This window comes from Rhineura floridana, chromosome 1 (genome assembly GCF_030035675.1).
Source record: "Rhineura floridana isolate rRhiFlo1 chromosome 1, rRhiFlo1.hap2, whole genome shotgun sequence".
Lineage (NCBI taxonomy): Eukaryota > Metazoa > Chordata > Lepidosauria > Squamata > Rhineuridae > Rhineura > Rhineura floridana.
Genome location: NC_084480.1, coordinates 302,227,956 through 302,247,222, shown reverse-complemented (window position 1 = coordinate 302,247,222; position 19,267 = coordinate 302,227,956). Strand labels below are relative to the sequence as shown.

Here is a 19,267-nt window from a genome sequence, read left to right as displayed (position 1 = left end):
TTCCTTCTAACCAGCTGTTTTTCATGCATATGCAAATATATACACATTTAATAAACTAATTAACTATTTATTTATTTTTACATTTATATACCACCTCTCTTCCAAGCAGCTCAGCGCTGTGCACAAACATGGTTCCCCCCCTCCTCATTTAATGCCCACAACAACCCTGTGAGGTAGGTTAGGCTAAGAAGCAGTGACTGGCTCAAGGTCACCCAGTGAGCTTCATGGCCAAACAGGGATTTGAAACCTGGTCTCTCGGATCCTAATCTGACACTAGCCACTATATCCCATTGGCTTTTTTCTCAACTTAGAATGGTATTCAGTGCTGGTCCTTCTAGTCCATTGAAGTTAATGGCTATAACCAGCTTAGGTTCATTAATTTTAATGAGTCTACTCTGAGTAGGACTTAGCTGAATACAACCCTAAGATTTCTTTGAACTGGGTGACAGTAATCTAAAGAAACTGACTATAGTTTGAATACAGTCTAAAAATAGCAATTGATTCAAAACTCCTCCCCAATGGGAAGGTGGTCCAAAACCCTGTCTCATTGCAAACTTTGTTTTAGACAAAGTAGACCAGCTGAAGTTAATGGACCTAAGTTAGGCATTTTTATTAGTTTCAGTGGATTTATTCTGAGTAGTACTAACATTGCATTCAACCCTTCACTATCAAGGATCAATCATTTCATTTAAAAATACATTATTTGAACTTCATTTCTTAAATGTTAACTTATTCATTCCAAAGTTTGCTCATACATTTTATAAACACAAAAAATGGAAAATCCAAAGCATAATAAAAATGAAAAATTACCTACTCGCTTTATTAATCCAGTTAAACAAATACACTTTGCACCTATTATCTTTCTTACAATTATTTTTCTTACAATACCCTGAACAATAAGTATGGTTGTGCTGCCTCCTGGATTCTGTTATTCTAGCACATAATAAAATCCTTTTCATTCATTAGATTTTCTTGCTGCTTCCCTTCTCTTGCCCTACTATGTTAATACACTTATTGATTTAAGTGGCTTTTATGTTAGTATGTTTATTTACTTAAGCGATTTCTGTGCTGCTTTTCAGGATCACGGATCCTTCCAAAGTGGCTTACCATTAAAGAACTGCAATGAAACAATAAAAAGAATTAAAAATCAATACATCATTTAACTGCTTTAAGTATAAATACCGAGAAGGCACAGATAAGAAAACCATTTAAAGCACCAAGGCTAGGCCCCTCATTCCTGTTGCAAATTACCAGACACCTCAGCTTATTTTAGCCTATTGCTACAATATTACAAGCATTGGATCTAAATGGTAGTTTGCATCCTGCGATATTTTGAATTTCAAACTACCCACAGCATGCTCAGCTATGGCTTTCAGGTTCATTACCAATAAATCAATAAGCAAATATGATTATCAGAGGATGTTTTTAAGTCACAGCAAGACAGGAATTTGCTGCATAAGAGAGAAATATCTGTCAAGAAAACTCCCCAACTCCCAGAAAGAATTCTGTAAGGAGATTCTAGGACTTTCTATGTGTGGGTATGCACACATACACACACATAAAGTATAGAAACTGTACCGGGAAAGTTAATTGATCAAAAAGTGTTGCACAAAAGCAGTTTTGGATGAATTAACTGTGCATATTAAAGCACCAAGATATTTACTAAGCCCCTGGAAGGGGATGGAACAGCTCAAAATAACAGTGCCACCTACAGAGGTCTCTTGTGCTAAGGGCTCCTCCGCTCATTCCCAAAGGGGTTTGCCTTGACTGTTGGGAGAAGCAATTCCCCGTAACTGCGTTTATAAGACTTGTGGAAATGGCTGTACATGTAGATGTCTCAAGGCCTGTTCCTACAACCAGTTATACTTGGTTGGGATGGGGACATTTTCAATCAGGCAACTACAAAATATTTTATGCAGGAAATGAGAAATTAAGAAGAAATGGGGTTGCTTTGATAGTGAGAAGTGATGCAGCAAAAGCAATTGGGAGCTACAAAGCAATTAAAATCCATATTAAAACAAACACAATCAATACAAATACAGGACAGGTATACAAATCCCACCCCACTAAAAGAGGCCTTGGTATAGAGGAAAGTCTTTGCTTGGCCCCTACAGATGGATAAAGAAAGTGCCGGGCATGCCTCCCAGAGGAGAGCATTCCACAGCTGGGGGGCCACCAATGAAAAAAGCCTTTCTTCTGTTGCCACCCTCCAAACCTCCCATGGAAGGGACACATGAAGAAGGGACTCCAGTAATGATCACAGGATCCAGGTTGGTTCATATTGGGAAAGGCGATCTATGAGGTGTTGGGGTCCTGAGACAGCAAAAAGATTAAAGTAATGACAACAGAAGATTTATGCAACTTTAAAGTTGACAGTGAGGACATTAAACTTGTCAAGGATTATCAATACCTCGGCACAGTCATTAACCAAAATGGAGACAATAGTCAAGAAATCAGAAGAAGGCTAGGACTGGGGAGGGCCACTATGAGAGAACTAGAAAAGGTCCTCAAATGCAAAGATGTATCACTAAAGTCAGGATCATTCAGACCATGGTATTCCTGATCTCTATGTACGGATGTGAAAGTTGGACAGTGAAAAAAGCGGATAAGAGAAAAATCAGCTCATTTGGAATGTGGTGTTGGAAAAGAGCTTTGCGGATACCGTGGACTGTGAAAAAGACAAATAATTTGGGTGTTAGAACAAATTAAACCAGAACTGTCACTAGAAGCTAAAATGATGAAACGGAGGTTATCATACTTTGGACACATAATAAAAAGACACGATTCACTAGGAAAGACAATAATGCTGGGAAAACCAGAAGGAAGTAGAAAAAGAGGAAGGCCAAACAAGAGATGGATTGATTCCATAAAGGAAGCCACAGACCTGAACTTACCAGATCTGAACAGGGTGGTTCATGACTGATGCTGTTGGAGGTCACTGATTCATAGGGTCGCCATAAGTCGTAGTCGACTTGAAGGCCCATAACGACAACAACATACTTCGACAAACACCCCAGGTTGGAACTCATTTCACCTTCAGAGTTGTTTAGAGCAGGGGTTTTCAATCTTCCTACTTTCAGGCCAACAGAGGCTGGTCCACTGGAGCAAATGAGGCACTACCCTAACAACCTCAGCCTGCCCTCAGCCAGCCCCCACCTGCCAGCTTTCTAACTTACAACCAGTCTTTACGGAGCGGCGCTGGCTGTCAGCTTCCTCCTCCTGTGTCTCAGTGCAGAACTCAGCAGGGAGGAGGACGGGGACAAAAATAGAATTGGCACTGCCTGTCATTGGCCCTGGCTTCACCTACTCTTGGCCTCCCTCCATTCCACCCTAATAGTCCCAGCCCCCAATGCTTTAGGGAATACTTGCCCCATTGCCTCTACTGTCCACATGGAACTCTTGTGCCCTGCAGAAGATTCCAGGGGATGTTTTAAGAGTGCTCAGACATCTTATGTGGAACGCTGGGACTCACTCTTGAGTAAATTGAAAGTACCCCAAGAATACTCCTCATGTTATGTTCCCCTTGGGCTGTGTGCCACAGGAGAAGACCAGAATTAGTGCACCATGCCTGGTCTCCTCATTGAGCAATCCCTGATAAAAACAAGGAACCTCAGTGTTTCTGAGAGCAGACGAAAAGCCGCTGTTTTACAACTTTAAGAAGTAAATTAGAGGAAGTGAGCTCCAAGAAGGCCAGCAATCCCTGGCATAATCAGGGGGTCTTCCTTAACCTCTCTTAGAGTTGACTCAGCGTTTCACTTTTTAAAGATAACAGAACCCACATTTTAATAATGGGCAAAAGAAATGTAGGATGGTCATGGCTCATAAGTTTAAATGTTCAGTTCCTTATCCTAGGAGAGAGTCACAAAACCATATGAAATTAAGAGAGAGCTGTTATTAGTGTAAGAGTGAACCCAGAAGCTTAGCCACCTGTTGCATTTTAGGACACATCCTCCTCTTCCAAAAAAGCATGCGGTACAGCCTTGCTGGGACTATACCACCATACAGTAGAGTTGCCAGGTTCTTGGCCTGAGACTGATCCGGTATCTTTAGGAGAAGAAAAAGTCAGCCAAGTGCAGATGTTGCCAGGCCCGGCCTCCAAGAGGTCTTCGGTATCTTTAAAAGTTGTGGAGGGGGAAGGGAGAATTCCACCTTGCGGTTTTTCCCATTACAGAGTTGCAAAAACACCTGCACTTGGCTGACTTTCTCTTCTCCTAAAGATACAGGATCAGTCTCAGGCCATGGACCTGGCAATCCTACCATACAGGCAGGGTTCAGAGTCTGAAAGCTTCCCCATGAAAAAAAAATTGGCTCATGGAAAACTGGTATGGCAGGAAGGAGAATTCCAGCCAAGTCTTCTTCCCAAGATGCTAGTTTCTACATGTGTAGATATTTCCCCTCAAAACAGTCTCTACCGACATTCTGAAATACTATAGTCCTTTTTTCCAAACATGTAGGTTGGCTCTCATTCATCCTCTGAACAGCCCTATGGTGGGAGTAGGGTTGCCAGGTTCTAGGTTGCACATCAGGACAAGCAGATGCTGTGGCATCCCCATTTCTTTTAAAGCTGTTAAAAAAGAGATCTTGCCATGGGAGGGACCTCCCCTCCTAGGCCTCAATGGGCAGATAATGATGCCAGCTTATTATCATGGGACGCCACATATCACCCGCTGCTTGATTTAATGATTTGCAAAACAAAAGAGAAAAAGGATCGTCTGAGCTCTGCGTGGAGAAATGGGACTTTTGTTTTTCAAGGGCATCCATACCAAGCAGCCTGGCTGAAGCCATCCTATTTCAAGTAAAATAGAGGGCTGATTAAACTGCTACGTCCAGTGGCATAAGAGAGAGACTGACCGGTGGGGCTCCTACCCAAGCCTCACTAGGCCAACAATATATTTCCTTATCAATGAAATCACCCCTCTGAGCTGGGCTCATAGTAAGTCCCATCTACATGGTTTCTGGATTCAAAGGTTACAGGGACAGCGTGGGGAGAATCTTCTTATAGATAACTTTAAAATTAGACACATGAGACTTCCGGGAAGGGTGACTTCGCTTGTGCCTGCTTTTGGGACGGGCTCCCGCCTCAAAAGAAGCTTATTCAGATATAAATCAGTCAGAACATTTTTTTTTTTTGACTGATGAAATTTCTCCCGGGCAGGGAGAAACGTAGAGATCAACCTCAAAGCCTGTTTTTGTTGGGAGGACTGGATTTCATTAATTTATGAGATAAGGTCCAGCCAACAATGCCGGACGGACTTCCTAACAAGCTCTATCTGCTTAAGCGATACGTTTATCTTTTCTTTAAAGAGAGAACGGACTAACAGGCAAGCACCCTTCTTTCTATTATTTTTTTTGCTTGGTTTAAATTGTTGCAGCAAAAGGAGATTTGTCAGATTGATCGGCTTTGGACAACTTCTGGGTGAGATATAGCTCTTCTCTGCTATTCACGAAATTAACAGCTTATCTCTGTTTCTGTCGCAAAAAGCTGTCCTGGAAGTGCATTCTAAAGATAATAAACAGAAGAGGGATTTCTATTCCTGATTTCTATTCCGAGGAATATTATATTGTCTGGGACTATTCTCTTTTTGGTCTATTTTATTTTGACGAATCTGCTTCTTCACGACGCCACTAACTGTTTTGATGCTGGGAACTAAATTTGTTTTGCATTCTTGAACATAGAGAGATAAGGCAGGTTGCTCTGTTTATACTGTGATGTCATCAAGCCTGGAATATTAACCCAATTGTTGCTGAAATAAGAAGTGGTTCTTCTTTATTTTTGTTTTGCTTTGTTTTCGTGGTTTTAAAAATGGCAATCAAGAAAGTGGCTGAGAATCTGGAAGTAATTATGTTTCAGAAAATAATGGATGAGATTGAGATAACGAAACAAACCCTGCGACAGGGTAGTAAGGAGCTGAAAATTGAACTGAGCAAAATGACGCAGGAGCTTAAAGAAATAGGGGATCCTGTGAGAGAGGAGAATGAGATCAGAGATGAGAAAAGAAAAAATAAAGGGAAGATACAAGCCCTGGAGATTGGAACAAATGTGGAATTGGAAAAAGATCTGGAGTTTATGGATTTTAGAAATAAAATCTACTGTTTGGAATTTAACTTTATCTCTGAAGAAATTAATGAAGATATTAGAGATAAAGTTATCAATGGCTTGGATAATCTTCTGGACTAGAATGATGTGATGGAGCTTGATATAGAGAAAATCTATGGAATTAACTGCAGCCATGTGACAATGGAAAAACTCTTAAGAGATGAGCCACTGCATTTTGTAAAAAAGAAGAACACAGATATGACTTTACAACAGTATTTCAGCAACTTATTCAGAATGGATGGCAAGAAAATATTTGGGATAGAGGAAATTCCCATCAGACTCTTATTATATGACTATGGCTACAACAGCAAGATTATTATGGAATACTGATAATGGAACATTGGACACTGAAATTATTGGACTTAACAGGACTATTGAAGATGGAAGATGGAACTAATAGGGATAATGGAATAATGGCTATTGAAATTATTGGACCTAACAGATTCTGATGAGATGGATTAATCGAAATGTTTATTTGGACTATGGTTATGACAATAAGATTATTATAATTATTAACGAGATGGATTAATTGACATGTTTATTTGGAGAAAAATTGATAGATATATTTCTCGAATTGAAACCTCTCTTTGACTTTTTGTGGAAAGAATAAAGTAATGTTTATGAGATTTGATGATTAATTAAGATAACTACTGGAGGAAAGTGATTTTATAATATGATTTAAGAGACAGGATTGTTATATATTGTAGACCTATAACTGATTTGATATGTGACAAATGGGAAGTCAACATTTTATTTTTTTTTGTTTAATCATTTTTGTTTTGTTTTGTTTTTTGTCTTTGAATGTTTTATGATTTTGTTTTCTATGTTTTATGAAAATTTGAATAAAAAGTATTGTAAAAAATAAAATAAAATTAGACACATGAACGGCCATGGCAGCTAAACGTGACAGCCATGACCAGAGGCAGTAAAAGGGCCGGCTCAAAGCATTTTGCTGCCAGAAGCAAAGATAGCACTCCCCTCCCCATTCTCGGTACAGAACCTGACCAGACTGACAGTTGAATCTTATTTCAACATCAATGATGGTACATCATTGTCCCCCACACCTGCCAGGCAACTTAGGGGGTGTGCTGGGCAAGCTGTTTGTCACACACAGCTCTGTCTTCCAACACCTTGTTGCCACTCTTCTCTCCCCACAATTGGCCGCTTCACTCTGCCTAATGATAGGGCTGGTTCTGCTAATGTCCCTGAATACCAAACGCTGAGGACATATAACAAACGTAGCCTGTTGCCTTCTAGCCTTGGGGTTGTATCCAATGCTAGTCCTAATCAGAGTAGACCTGTTGAAATTAATGGACCTAAGTTAGCTCTGTCCATTAATTTAAATGGGTCTACTCCAAGTACATCTAGCACTGGCTACGACCCTTGCTTTCCAGAGGCATCTGGCTGGCCAGAGTTGGATACAGTATGATGGACAAGGTAGACTCCTTTGGTCTGATTCAGCAGGGCTCTTGTTATGTTCTTAGGAAATCACAGTGCTGGTACATTGTGATTCGCTCGGTCTGGGAGACAGAATGGAGGCCACACACAATCTAAAGTAATTTCCCTTCCTCTGATCCCTCTCCAGATAGTGCTCCAAGTTTCCCTCTCCTGTTGCTAGCATAACAAGCCAGAAATTAGTTTATCCTTAAAGAAAAAGAGCTCCGTTAATTTGGAGAGTAAAGCTGAGTATCAGAACTAAGGTTGTAAACACTGGCTCAGTATTCAGTGTTCCCCTTTATCATTTCCACAGCAATAGTAGTTCACAAAGTGCTGTACAATATTTCTGGCGGCTCAACCTTAAAAGCAACCAGCTGATCAAGTCTATTACAGTGGTTCCCAAACTTCCCCCCCCCGGCAAAAGTGGTGCTGGTGGACTGTGATGTTCCTATATTAATGTATATATGGTAAGTGTTGGTTGTTTAGAAGATACATGGTAAGTGGAGTGAAAGAGGAGGGGGAGTGAATGGGCAGTAGAATGCTAGATGATTGGCTGAGTGTTTAAAATGGCTGAACGTATAAAAGGAAGAGTGAGAGTGGAATCTGGGGGGAGAAGAGAAAGAGTGGGTTGCTTGGTGGGGTTTGAGAGAGTTGTTTGCCAGGAGAGAGTGGAGAAGGAGGGGGGTGGAGTTCGGATTAGTATTGAGTAAAACCATATGCTTATGTGCCTTAAGAAGAAATTTTGTTAATCTTGTTAGCTTTGTTATCTTTAATAAATACTTAATTTGGTTTACCAAAGGCCTGATGCTTGGCTGGGGTTTCACAGACCAGAAGGGAGGGTAAGGTAATGACCAAGGCTGAAGGGGAACTGTAACAAATGGTGGCAGCGGTGAAGAGAATAACAACACCAGTATTCAGAGTCTCTGGGAATACTAGTATTAGGACGTGGCTGGTGGTTGCCTAGCAGGGGGATCTGTTGAGATCTGTGCTAGAGCGGGGAGAGAAACAATAATAAAGGACAGTCCGGACTGGTGGAGTCCCTGGTGGTGCCTAGAGACAGGCAGTAACCACGAGCAGGTAGGAACCTGACAGGGAGAGCCAGGGAAGGGCCCCACATGTGGTGGCAGTAGCGGTGGGATACGAACAACAGAGAATCCAGATACGAATACTAGAGAATCCAGAACAGTGGTGTGGCAAACAGAAATAACAAAACAAGATTACTTGTGAGAGTGACTGGCAAAGAGTGTGTGGCAAAGAGTGAGTGAACTCAAACACCATGGCTGAATACATAAAAATGAAAAGAGAGGAGCTGGTGGAGAAGTGCATAACATTCAATTTACCTCATGAGGGCAAAGGGATAGATGAATTGAGGGTAGCACTTATAGGATTTGCAACTGCCCAGCAAAAACAACCTGTCAGGGAAGAGACCCCAGAAGGATATTTAAGCAATCCCGCTTATATAGAGTACTTGAGAGAGAAGTTAAGATGGGAGGCTGAGGAAAAAGACAAGCAGAGGGAGTTGGAAGCTGAGAGATTGAGGATGGAAGCTGATGGGAAAGATAAACAGCGAGAGTTGGAAACTGAGAGATTGCGGATGGAAACTGAGAGAATGAGAGTGGATGCGGAATTACAGGCAGAAAAGTTAAAATTTGAAAGAGAGAAGTTTCATTCTGATGAGACAAGGAAAGACAGAGATGGAGCAAAAATAAAAATTACTCCAAAGGACTTTGCTGTCTATGAGCCTGGTCAAGATCCTCAAATTTACCTCAGCACCTTTGAAAAAGCAGCTCAGTTGTGGGGGCTACCTGAAGATAAATACATGCAGTATTTATCAAACCTGATTAAAGGGGAATTGGCTGAGGTATACCAATATTTCCCCTCAGACAGGCCCGTCACCTATGCTGAATTCAAAGAAGCAGTGTTTAAAAGATTCAGACTGGGGCCTGATTATTTTAGAAAGCTTTTCAGAAACTGCCAGATACAGACAGGGAGGTCTTTCGTGGAGCTGGGGACAAAACTGATGGACATATTTGGGAAATGGCTGACAAGTGCAAAAGCTCAGTCTGTGGAGGAGGTGAAAAACCTCATGATATTGGATCAACTATACCATCAGTTACCACCAGAAATAAGGCTCCTGGTCAAAGACCGTTCCCCTACATCGGTGCAGGAGGCCGCAGAGATGACGGATCACTTCGCCTCCAACAGAACTGGCTGGGTGGGGAAAACAAGAGATTTTAAACCCAGACCATATAATGCTGGCAGAAGGGATGTGGTACCACAGAGAGTGAGTCCTCCAGTAAAATCTGAAGGGCACAGGACACCCCAGAGTGGATCTGTGTACCCTAAAAGTGAGGAGAAATTATGCTACAAATGTGGTAGACCGGGGCACCTACATTTTCAATGTGAGGTTGCCAACCCCATTAGTAATCCTGCTCAGACAAGGACAGTGAAAACAGAGCCCAAGGCTTTAGAAACAGCGAAAAAGGTCCAGTTCTGCCAGATAAACTGGACAGAAGTAACAGACCTTGATTCAAGTCTGAGAGTGGAAGTGAGTGTACAAGGGGCAAATTATTGGGCATTGCTTGATACTGGTGCCGCTCAGACATTACTGAGGCCAGATTTAATAAAATCTGAGGTAATATTACCTCAGGAAACTGTGACTATCCAAGGAGTGAGAGGTCAAACAGAAAGTTTGCCTGTGGCCCTGGTGGAAATGACTTGGAGAGGCCGAGAGAGCTGATATAAAGTAGGTATTAATGCCCAGCAACAAGAACCAGTAAAACTGGGAAGAGATGTAATGGGAGCCCAAGGAAAGATCTATGTAGTGACCAGACAGCAAATTGGCAGAGAAAAAGAAGCCATATTAAGGGGGGCTGAAACAAACAGGGTGGAATCTGTTAACCAGCCTCAGGTCACCATAGCAACCACTAGCAGGCCTGCTGAAGGAGACAAACTGTATCAAGTGGTCGCTGATAAGAAAGAAGCAGAGCAATTCAGGGAAGAGCTGCATAAAGATATAAGTTTGAAGCAGATAAAGGAACAAGCTCTGACCCAACAGATTCCTTTCACTGACAAACTGAGGAATCAAGTTGTGTGTGAGAATGGGATTTTATATAGACTGTGGATGCCCGCTGAGAGAAAGGATGAATGTGAACCAGTGAAACAATTGATAGTACCTAGCAAATACAGAACCAGATTGCTAGAGGTAGCCCACGATGTCTCATGTGCAGGACATCTGGGAATAAAAAAGACCAAGAGGAGATTGGCGGCACACTATTATTGGCCAAACATCTCCAAAGATGTAAAACAACATTGTCTATCTTGTGGAATATGCCAAAAGGTGGGAAAAAGTGGAGTAAAGACTAAGGCACCCTTAAAGCCCCTTCCTATAATTGGACAACCCTTTCATAGAGTGGGAATAGATTTGGTGGGCCCTTTTTCCAAACCCACAAGGCATGGCAAGAAATATCTAGTGGTGGTGGTGGATTTTGCCACCAGGTACCCAGACGCAGAAGCACTAAGATCTGTAGAAGCCCCTGTAGTGGCAGAGGCTTTATTAAAAATCTTTATGAGGCTGGGTTTCCCTCATGAAGTGCTGACGGATCAAGGCAGTGTATTCATGGGAGAAGTGATGCAATGTATGTGGAAATGTTGTGGTCTAAAACATCTAAAGACCACTACTTACCATTCCACCACTAATGGGTTAACAGAGAGATTCAATGGCGTTTTGAAGGGCATGATAAGAAGCTATGTTCAAGATCACCCACAAGACTGGGATGAACGTTGGGGATGCTTCTTATTTGCATATAGAGAAGTCCCTCAAGAGTCAACAGGCTTCTCACCCTTTGAACTCATGTTCACTAGAAAAGTGAGGGGGCCTTTGGAACTATTAAAAAATTCATGGGAAGGAGCCCTGGGAGAGTACAAAACATCTGTAGTAGATTTTGTATTGGAATTCCGCAATAAATTAACATCAATGATGGAGGTGGTGAAAAAGAATTTGAGTCAAGCACAGGAGAAGCAACGTTACTGGTATGACAGAACAGCCAGGGAACGTGTGTATGATGTGGGAGATATGGTTATGGCGTTCATACCCAGGAAACATGACAAATTACAGGCTAACTGGAAAGGACCATATACCATCAGAGAAAGGCTTGACACAGTGACGTATGTAATCACCACAGACCAATTAAACAAAAGCAAAGTGGTTCATGTAAATATGTTGAAGCCTTACCATACCAGGGATGCACAGGTGTTGCAAGTTACCTTATTTCCTGAGGGAAGTGGGCCTGAACTTCCAGATTTGGTACAGGAAAGCAAAGACAAAGGAGGGGTAGATCAAGTGGAATGGTCAGAGGAGGTGAAGGAGGAAGTAAAGGAAGAGATTCTGAGAGTTTTGAAAACCTATAGGAATCTCTTTAGCAACAAACCTGGCCAAACCAGTATAGTTATACATTCCATTGATACTGGAGATCATGCCCCAATCAGATCTGTTCCGTACCGTGTGAATGGGAAAGTTTTGAATGAGATCAAAAAGGAGGTGGAAGATATGCTGGAATTAGGAGTGATCAGGGAATCCATCAGTCCCTGGGCCTCAAGTATTGTCCTGGTTCCGAAAAAAGATGGAACGACAAGGTTTTGCATTGATTATCGGCTAATCAATAAAATTACGGTCCCAGATGCGTATCCTATGCCTAGGGTAGACGCAATGTTAGAGTTATTGGGGGCAGCAACCATTATCTCTACACTAGATCTCTGTAAAGGATTTTGGCAAATGGAACTAGACGAGCAATCCAGAGCCAAAACTGCCTTCAGTACACCAGATGGGTTATATGAGTTTGTGACCTTACCCATGGGACTAAGGAACTCACCAAGTTCATTTCAGAGGCTAATCAATACTGTGTTGCGAGGCATGTCAGATTTTGCAGTGGCCTATATCGATGACGTGGCCATTTTTAGCAAGTCGGTGCCTGAGCATGTCCAACACCTGACAACAGTATTGGAGGCCTTAAGAAAAGCAGGCCTCACAATAAAAGCTAAGAAATGCCAGTTTGGACTAAAGGAAGTAATCTATTTAGGACATAAGGTGGGGAGTGGGAAAATCACCCCCTTATGGAGCAAGGTAGAGGCAGTGCAATTGTGGCCTATCCCCTTGCATGAATTAACAAAGAAGAAGTGTTCTGAGCGTGTGGTATGGACGGATGAATGTCAGAAGGCTTTTGATCTACTGAAGCAAGCCTTGTGCCAAGGACCCATATTAATAGCACCAGACTATGAGAAACCATTCTTCGTGGCTACAGATGCGTCAGACCTGGCGCTGGGAGTCGTCTTGCTACAGGAGAGAGAAGGTACCAGACATCCAGTGGCGTACCTGAGTCGCAAGCTGACGCCGAGGGAGAAAAACTATTCGTCGGTCCAGAAGGAGTGCCTAGCGGTCGTGTGGGGACTGAACAAGTTGCGCCCATACGTGTGGGGACAAAGATTCACAGTGACTACGGATCATCGGGCCTTGTTATGGTTGCAGACTATGAAAAACCATAACGCTATGCTGCAGAGGTGGTCCTGGGCCCTACAGGACTATCAAGTGGACTTCCAGTTCATCAAAGGCAAGGACAATGTACTGGCCAATGGACTTTCCAGGCAAGTGGCTGGAACTGCAGTGACGTGACCAGACGGAGGAACAAAGAAAGACATTTTCCCCATAGAGACTTTTAATTGTTAACGCGACGTATAAATCCTGGAACAGGAATAATACTCTGCCGTTGTTTAAGGGGGGGGGGGAAATGTGATGTTCCTATATTAATGTATATATGGTAAGTGTTGGTTGTTTAGAAGATACATGGTAAGTGGAGTGAAAGAGGAGGGGGAGTGAATGGGCAGTAGAATGCGAGATGATTGGCTGAGTGTTTAAAATGGCTGAACGTATAAAAGGAAGAGTGAGAGTGGAATCTGGGGGGAGAAGAGAAAGAGTGGGTTGTTTGGTGGGGTTTAGAGAGTTGTTTGCCAGGAGAGAGTGAAGAAGGAGGGGGGTGGAGTTCGGATTAGTATTGAGTAAAACCATATGCTAATGTGCCTTAAGAAGAAATCTTGTTAGTCTTGTTAGCTTTGTTATCTTTAATAAATACTTAATTTGGTTTACCAAAGGCCTGATCCTTGGCTGGGGTTTCACAGACCAGAAGGGAGGGTAAGGTAATGACCAAGGCTGAAGGGGAACTGTAACAAATGGTGGCAGCGGTGAAGAGAATAACAATACCAGTATTCAGAGTCTCTGGGAATACTAGTATTGGGACGTTACTGGTGGTTGCCTAGCAAGGGGATCTGTTGAGATCTGTGCTAGAGCGGGGAGAGAAACCCTAAGAGAGAGCGGTAGGGACTGGTGGAGTCCCTGGTGGTGCCTAGAGACAGGCAGTAGCCACGCGCAGGTAGGAACCTGACAGGGAGAGCCAGGGAAGGGCGTCACATGGACCACTTAATGATTTTTCTGCCTGTTGTAGCTGTAGCAGTTCCAAAGAATTCAAAGTGTGATACAATAAAATAAGAAAGAAAAGAAGCAACAAAAATGTGGTAAAAAATTAGTATGAATATTCAGTGTGATGGAAGTGCTCTCTCCCATCTTCAACCACAGACACACCACAAACCCCATCAATGAAGCTCATGAACCACTGGTGATCCACGGATCATACTTTGGAAATCCCTGTAATCATTATCACCTTTTTTTGTAGATGGAACACTTCAGGCCACTTTCCCATCCACTCTGATATTGGGAATTCCTAGAGGGGTTTAACAATCAATCCCTTTTTATGTGGAATTCTAGGAATTGTAGCTCTGTGATGGGAATAGGGGTCTCCTAACATCTCTCTGCATTATTTACAAACTACACTTCCCTGGATTCTTTGAGAGATGCCATGGCTGTTTAAAGTGGTAGAATAGTGCTGTAAAGGTATGGTGCAGATGGGGCCATAGAGTGGCCGGCATACAGGCCTGGTAGCAGTGGGTGAACAGACTGGGCACTTGTCGAGAGCTCCTGCGGTTGAAAGGGGCCCCTACTGCTGGGGCTGGCCGGGTGCTGCTCTGCGATCCACACTAACATTGGATCATGAAGTGTGCACCCTGCGACCCAATGCTAGTGCATATTGCGAAGCAGGAACCACCCTCCCAGGCAACATCCCCGCTGCTGCTGCTGCTGGCTGGCTGGACCATTTCCCACATTGCCACGTCACCATGTCTGCATGCTGCATACGCATGCTTGCCATCACCCAAGATCGTGGTGGGGGCATCAACATCCCAGGTGCACACACACAGCGTGCTAATGCGGCCAGGCCTATTTGCAGCAGTAGTGCTGCCGCATCACAGCCGTTGCTGCCTTCAAATGCTCGCTGAAGTCTGGTCCTGGCCCTGCCAGTGTATCCCAATTTACAGGTGTCAATCCGCTATTTGAAAGGCTGTCAGAGGCCAATCTACTGTTTGAAGGGCTGCCCGGTCCCAGTCCATTTGAAAAAATAAAGAACCCTAAGAAGGGAAAGCATCAGGGGCCTTGAATTTGCCCATCAACAATGAGTCCCTGGACAGCAGACTGAGGAGGCACATAGGGCCCCTGGTCACAGTCTTGTTCCCCACTATGGTGAGGTGTATTGCATTTTGTATTTCCATTTGAATTACGGCAATCCTTTCTAAATCTGCATCTATACATATATATATTAATTCCACCTATGCCAACTGCAGGCAAATCTGTCTCCTCTTTCTTACAGTGATGCATAAGTGGCCAGCCTGCATAATCACAGGTGAAGCAGAGGGAAGTTGAAGATAGTGGCTGAGGACATTTGGCATTTCCCAAATCTGCATCCATATTGGAATTGTTTTTAAGGTAAGATGTATGTATTGTTTTATTGCTTGTTGTTTGCTGCCCTGGGCTCTTTTTGGGAGGAAGGGCTGGAGATAAATTTAAATAATCATAGTAATAGTAATATTTTTCCAGGGGGTAATCTGGAAGTCAACTTCCCACCCAGGACCACTTGAACGACTCTTTCTACCCGTTCCATATAACCCACTTCCTGTAGTGTTGCCTCTTGTCTGCTTCTGATTAGGCTCATTAATTCCCAACTTGCTTCCCTCACAGGCGGCTTCAGGATACCCTTTGCAGCTGCTATGTGCACAGGAGCCCCTTGCATGTACCCGGTCTCTTTCCCTTCCACGTCATTCATATGCAAGGCTGCACACTAAAGAGTTTTTAAAGTCCATCTGGAACTTAGAAAACAAAACAGTTTTGCACCATTAATTTTAAAAAAAATCTCCTCTCCCCAAAGGAGTATCTTCCCTTATGATTTTGACTCACTAATAGGCGTGTCGGAAAAACGACGGGATTTTGCTAAAATGAACTGAGCTTCCTCTGCTTTCTCGCTTGTGATCATGGTAACAAATGATGGAAATATCATGGGGGCTATTGTAGATATTCAGAATTATACTGAAGTTCAGGAATAGATACCACACCATGATATCTCTTCATACCGCTGTTCCCAAGGCACAAAAAGCATTACATGAAGGTGACTTTCCTCTTCTGGGGCAGAACTCTGACAAGCTAAGCAAATCTCACACATCCCACACCCTGCAATTATAGGGAACCAAAAGGGGCAGAGAATGGATTTGCCTTGGTATGATTCAGCCTTCCCCAAAGTGGTGCTGTTCCTGGAATTCCTACTCCGATCAGGGTGTTTTGTTTAAAAAATGCAGATTTTCCAATTGCACAAATTCCCCATCACATACCCCACACAAAAAAAGAAAGCAAAACGAACACAAGGCATGCTTTGCTCTTTGCTTGCACCCTCTATTAGTGGTGGTTTCTCCATAGGAGTCAGTAGTTCTTATCTACTATAACCCAGTGACAATTCATTTCTGTGAGTTGGTGTAGTGTAGTTGTTAGAATGCTGGGCTAGGATCTGGGAGACCAGGGTTCAAATCCCCACTCAGCCAGGAACCTCACTGACTGACCTTGGTCCTCTCAGCCTAGCCTACCTCACAAGGTTCTCGTGAAGATAAAATGGAGAGGGAGGAGAACCATGTATGCCACCTTGAACTCCTTGGAGGAAGGATGGGATGTAATAATAAAATAAAACACGTACACTGATAAATCTGCCTTAGTTCAGTAACTAGCAGACATGCACACACAGAGGAGTACTTGAAGGATATTTGCCAGGATGTGTCAAAGTGTTACCTGCCCAAAGATGAAGGTGAAAAAGAGGAGGCTCTGGCCAAAAAAGCTGGTATAGCACAGTGGGGAGGAGAGCCTGACTGGGAGTCCAGAGTCTGTGAGTTCAAATCCCCGCTTGTGTCTCCTGGGTGTCAGGGGCCAGCTAAAGATTACACCACAGTGAGTGGCTCAGGGGTTACGTGCCCTGCCACCTGTGCAGCCGTGGGCAAGCTGCATAGTCCCAAGAAGCCCAGTTGCCCCCCAGCTGGCAGATGCAGACAAGGAAGGGGCCGGCTTGTGCAGCTGAGCAGGCCCTAGCCAGCTGGGGAAGACTAGCCTGAGAGGGAGGCAATGGTAAACCCCCTCTGAATACCACTACAATGAAATCCCTATTCATAGGGTTGCCATAAGTCGGGATCGACTTGAAGGCAGCCCATTTCAATTTTTCTGGCCAAAAACTCCCTCCGAAATGATCTCCGCCATGCCCCTTCTATGATGAGCTTCCACCGGGCCTTGAAGACATAAGAACATAAGAACATAAGAAGAGCCTGCTGGATCAGGCCAGTGGCCCATCTAGTCCAGCATCCTGTTCTCACAGTGGCCAACCAGGTGCCTGGGGGAAGCCCGCAAGCAGGACCCGAGTGCAAGAACACTCTCCCCTCCTGAGGCTTCCGGCAACTGGTTTTCAGAAGCATGCTGCCTCTGACTAGGGTGGCACAGCACAGCCATCACAGCTAGTAGCCATTGATAGCCCTGTCCTCCATGAATTTGTCTAATCTTCTTTTAAAGCCATCCAGGCTGGTGGCCATTACTGCATCTTGTGGGAAAAGACCTGGCTTTTCAGGCAGGCTTTTGGGGTGGGCTAAATTTTATTATCATTGTTTTTAGATTTTTAATGTCTAATTTATTTGTATGTCTATTTTGTACGTCACCCAGAGTGGCTGGATAACCAACCAGATGGGCGACTAATAAATTCAAGAAACAAACAAACAAATAAATAAAAAATAAGGTGTTTTAATATGGTTTGAACAATTTGTTTTAAGAATGGAAACTGAGTGCATTCTGCTCTTATGTAATTTGCTGTCCCTGCCATTGCCTGCCATTTAAACGCTTATTAAAACACATGTGCCTAATGTGTCTAATTCCCCCCCTGCATTCTTCCAACTGCACATTATCAGCTTTCCAACTGCACAAAGATTTTCCAACTCTACATTTTGTGTTTGTCTGCACACTAAAAAAAGAACCCTCAACTCCCACCAGCCCCAGCCGGCATGGCCAATGGTCAGGAATCATGGGAATTGTAACCCAAAACGTCTAGAAGGTGCCATGCTGTGGATGAAGCACTGAACCATCACCCCTGAGGATATAGGAAGACAGGCCTGATCGCTGGGCTATCAAGGAGATGGGTAAAAACATCCCAACCACCAAGAGAATATTTAGCAGCACTTGATTGTGGAAGGAGAACAAAGGAACAGAAAGCATACTAAGTGTCAAAACATTTACAACACACAGGAAGAAGCTCCATGCAGGTGATTATGTACATGGTGTGTGTGTGTGTGTGGGGGGGCAATTTGCATTTTAAATTAAGGCTTGATCTTCCCAGTCAATGCTTCTTTTATGGAGAAGGGCTGTGACACAGTGGTAGAGCATCTGCTTTGCATGCAGTAAGCCCCGTGTTCAGTCTCCGGCATCTCCAGGTACAGCTGGAAGAGACCCCTTGTTTGAAATCCTGGAGAGCTGCTGCCAGTCAGTGTAGACAATACTGCACTAGATAGGCCAATGGTCTGACTCAGTAAGTGGCAGCTTCCTGTGTTCCTAAAGATGCTCTGGGCCTGTCACTAAAGTTCATCCTATAGTCCAAACCTCATGGATTTATTGTGTGATAGGAATAACATGGAATGAATAAAACACCCATCTGTGCTACCTTTTTTGTGGGGAGCGGGGAGAGGGCAAGATAAAAATAAGATAGGTCACAGGCATGCATTCATCTCCTCTCAAACATACAGTGCAATCAACGTCCAGAATACAACTGTGAGCAAACATGCCATTTCCCCAGTATTTTTGTGGATAATGGAAAAGATGCATATAGATCAGAGGTAGGGCACCTGTGGCCCTCCAGATTGTTTTGGGCTCCCAACTCCCATCAGCCCCAGCCAGCATGGCCCATGGTCAGAGATGGATGGAGTTGTAGTCCAGTAACATCTGGAGGGCCACAGGTGCTTCATCCCCTGCCACAGATGGCCACAGGGGTGTTCACGAATGAGTGTGCATCATTTGATGACTGCAGCATGCATGCAATGAACCTGCAGAGATAAAACGTCGGGCAGAATGTTCGTAAAACCTCTCACCTCAGACACAATACTTCCCTGGGGAGTTCATTCACACATTCAGTGCGGAGTCATCAACTGATGAGTCATCAACTTTAAAAAAAAAACCAATTCTGACTGCGCATGTGTGCATGCACTATTTTTAAAAAATCCAAATGATGTCATTAAGTTTAAAGCTCCTGCATGGTACAATGCAAGAATTTTAATGCCTTTTGAAAATAT

General features: G+C 43.4%; 1 protein-coding gene across 8 annotated transcripts in view; it reads right to left on the bottom strand.

The window, feature by feature from the left end:
* The window catches only part of ZHX2 (zinc fingers and homeoboxes 2), a 98,894-nt gene that overhangs the window by 6,020 nt on the left and 73,607 nt on the right, over positions 1-19,267 (bottom strand). For 4 of the 8 annotated variants that reach the window (XM_061605890.1, XM_061605882.1, XM_061605865.1 and 1 more), the window contains one exon: positions 1,053-1,117. The exons of 2 other annotated variants lie outside the window; for them this stretch is intronic. The gene's annotated coding sequence lies outside the window, so the exon portion shown is untranslated. Of the gene's footprint in view, positions 1-1,052; positions 1,118-2,884; positions 3,129-19,267 lie in introns of those variants that run through there. 2 more of the 8 variants (XM_061605907.1, XM_061605899.1) reach the window with 2 other exon arrangements.